Consider the following 4158-nt stretch of genomic DNA (forward strand, 5'->3'; position numbering starts at 1 on the left):
CTCTACTCAGAGACCATGCGATGAAATATTATGGGTTAGTGTGACCTCTATGCACTCAGCTTTGTCTGTGCCATTTTCAGCAGCCAGCATGTTGAGTCACCAGCTAAATTCAGGCTCATTGCCATGCCTTCTGGGAGTGAGTTTTAACATTTAAGGACAAGTCTATTCAAGTAAAAGATACATTATAGAAATTAAGAAGTAGGCCTACAGTACATGTAAAAGTTTCAAACAATGTGAGAAATTATTCATTATGAGATATAAGATATTATCTTAGTGTAGCCTAACTACTAAACAAAATGCACACACTATAGGACAAAAACACTGCACTGTAAAATCCTCCTCCTGATCTTCCACACATGTGAGACCTAAAACAGAAGCAGCAGGGTCTGTGCTGGCGTTTTCCAATCACTCACTAAGGAACAATGTGAGAATTGTCATTTGGAAGCTGGTGATGTGATGAAACATTGTACGCCGCCAAGAGACAGGAGCAGAATGAAGATCAATACGTTTTTTGTCACAAGGCAAATCGTTTTTGACATTTGGCAGAGTGTCATGCAGGACAATTACTCAAAATGGCATTGGCCCACATTAACATACCACTACAACAGCCCGGGTACAGGCAGGGAGCGAGAGCATCTTAATAGCATGGAGCTTTATATATTTGAGGTATGAACGCTGGGAAAAGTGGATGAATGTTAGTAAATTGCATACTCTATATTTCAGTTCTCTAACAGAGGTAAATGGCATTTCCAAACCAGGTGTCTCTGGTATGGCATGTCTGCAAATTATCAAAGTGCCACTCACATTTTGTAATGAAACTCCTGTCAATCTAAGTGGGTGGTCATTGAGCTACATTCTTTCAGATTTAAGTTTCAGACTTCAACAGGATGAATTATAGCAACATTTGACGGCTCTTAAACCTGGAGTGAATGCTGTCACATTTTTAGACATCCTAAAAAGAGAGATTCGAAAGCAGAATAACGTGTAAGACTGTAAAACAATGTTTAGTGCTGATATTTACCTGAGTGTCCCTGTGATTGACTGCTGCACTCTGAAGAGCCATGACTCCCCTGACTTCGCTGTGTATGGACTTTGCTGATGTGTTAGAAATCACATAAATCCTTAAAGCTCTCGTTCTACTGATGTTCACTGTTTGGTCAAAGGGACACATGTTATTCCCTTCTTTTGTTCTCCTTTACTGTGGCAGCATCTCAAATGAACACCTGAAATAGACTTGACAGGCTTTGTTTTTAAAAATGTCAAAGTGCTGAGACAAATTTACCTTGTAATGTGCTACAGTCGCACTACTGCTTTTTATAGAACCTATCATTGGTTGCGTTGCAGGAACAGTTTTCATTTTGTGTGTTCCCAAGATTGTATTTTGACAAGCCGAGAACAGAGACATGCAAGAGAGGGTTGCTGAATTTGCCTCGTTGCCAAAAAAAAAGAAGAACAATCAAAAGGCTCTTAGCTTCATGTGATTTTTTGAAGTAGAGTGGTTATGCACAACGGCCATGTGTCTATCTAATTTACAAAACAAAATAGGCATTTGTAAAATAACAAAGAATATCTCTTTTTTTTTTTAAACTGTCTTTACAAAATGTAACTTGAGGGTGTGCATAACATATAAAAACGTGTGTGTTTGCAGCCATAGTATTTTCAGTGAGAGGTCGTCAGTATTCACAGTCTGTTGATTCTTGCAGGGATGAGCGCATTTTCGAGTGTGTGTAGTGGACCTTTTTGTCCTCTCTTTTTTTTGTTATTTGATACTTGGTGTGCAAGTGTGTGTGCGCTCTGTGTCACAACCACCCTGCTAAAAACCAACAGAGGGCTCTCTTATAGTCAGAGCATGGTGGCCAACGCCGCTCCTCAGCACTGCTTACTAACACAAACAAAACAGTCTAAATCCTCGAGGTGGGCGGTGGTATTTCAGCGCTCTGTCTGTGCCGTGTCTGCTCTTGGTTAGGTGGCCTGTGCACTTCTCCAAGTACACCATCTGGGTAATGGTGGGCATCCAAGGTAGAGTTGTTGCCATTGATTTTTAGTGCTTTAACAGTGCACTGCTCTAAGTTGAAGCCAGATGGTCGCTCCATCTCGTTCTGCAGCTTCTATTTGTTGGAGGGAATAAAAGACTGCTCCTTCTGCATTTGTCCACTTACACGCTGTGCTACTCGCCAGTTTCTCTCCGCCCGCCTTTGGTAATTTTTTTCCTGCTCCTGACATGTTTTGCAACCTCTCATCTCATCTAGGCATTTCAGTAGATAATGCATGTTGTTACATTAAAGCTGAAAGTACTGGAGGAGGATCTTTCATTTCAGATAGAAGAAGCATGTGTCTGCAGATAACGCGTCTGTTTGCCAACATGGAATATATATAGGATGCAGTATGGAAATCACTTACATTTTGCTTTTTGTGCCTTGTTCTGTAATCCTAGGGAGTGACATTTCTTCTGCACAAATCATTCATTTCCATACATGTATAACTTTCTCCTACATCAGATAGGGGTTGCCCACTTTTTTAATCAGATGAAAACGTATTCATAGGGTGCTGCATATAATATCCCTTTTGTTAAAGCACACAATAATGGCAGATTATTAAACATTGTTTCTCTCATCGATGGATGGAAGAAACAAATTCATCATTTGTTTTCTCTTCTCTCTCTCAGTGAGGTTATTCACTGCCTGACAGAGATTTATTATATAATCAATTACTTTATCTACCTAATACTTAAAGCACTTAATCAGTGCCAGTTAATCAATCTCCCCCATGATTTCATGTTGATTTAATTTCCTTAGCTACTGGCTGTGCCCCTTCAACACCTGGTCGCATGCATTATACATTTAGCCTCCCTAAAATGCTTTGGGCAGCCATGACTGCAGACTTAATTATTGTGTGTGAAACAGCCTGAACCTTTAAATGTAAGCACTTGAAGCTGTATGCAGTGTGACCACTCATAAGAGCTTCAGTGGGATAAATCGGGGTTTGTGGTCACCACTTGGGTTGAAGTCTGCAAACACAGAGCCACTTCAGAGGCTTGTCTTTATCCCCGCACCACCAGCAGCAGCAGCAGCAGCAGAGAGACTGGGAAGTCTTCATGTGATTAACTCCACCAGCAAGCTACACTCTCCACTCGCCTGCTCTCTGAGATCCTCCTCACCGGGGTCTGCGCACACATCTCATCTGAAATGACTCAGACATATTTCAAGAGAGCGCGAAAAGCTGTAATGGTAATTTGCAATTCTACTTTTAACAGACCCAAAGGGCTGCTTGTGTCGAGAATTACCCACAGGAGGATGTTTCTTTTTACAAAGTGAGGGAAGAGGAGGACATTAAAGAAAAGCAGTTTTTGGTGATAAAAAAGAACAATGAAAAGTTGCTGTATCAAAAGTTGTATCAAATTAAGATGGCCATCAGTTGCTGAGCTTCGTAATGAATATTTCATTTCCATCTAAATGTAATCTCTCCCCAGACGGAGGGAGAAGCCTGCTGGTGGAGGAGGCTTGGGGCTGGGGAGTTGTCGTTGTGAATATGAACAAAGGCTGGTAGAGGTCACAGAAGAATTGAATACAGGGAGAAGCGTCTTTGAAGATTAATTCCATTATCTGTTAGCGAAAGCAGAGATTGAAGGGGGAAGAACACAACCGTTGTTTTACCTGCGCTTACACACTCCTCGTCATCCACTTGTATAAACATCGATGGATAAATGAACTGCAGAAGAAAAAGCAGGGGCCTATTTTCTGCGCACGCCACGCGCACGCCACGCGCACGCCACGCACACACACACACACACTACACACGACACACACACACACCACACACACACACACCACCACACACACACACACACACACACTACTACTACTACTACCTACTACTACGTACGTACGTACGTACGTACGTACGTACGTACTACTACTACTACTACTACGTACGTACGTACGTACTACTACTACTACTACTACTACACTACTACTACTACTACTACTACACTACTACTACTACTACACTACTACTACTACTACTACTACTACTACACTACTACTACTACACACACACACACTACTACTACTACTACTACTACTACTACTACTACTACTACTACTACTACTACTACTACTACTACTACTACTACTACTACTACTACTACTACTACTACTA

This window comes from Notothenia coriiceps, unplaced genomic scaffold (assembly GCF_000735185.1).
Source record: "Notothenia coriiceps isolate Sejong01 unplaced genomic scaffold, NC01 NC01_scaffold00037246, whole genome shotgun sequence".
Taxonomy (NCBI): Eukaryota; Metazoa; Chordata; class Actinopteri; order Perciformes; family Nototheniidae; genus Notothenia; species Notothenia coriiceps.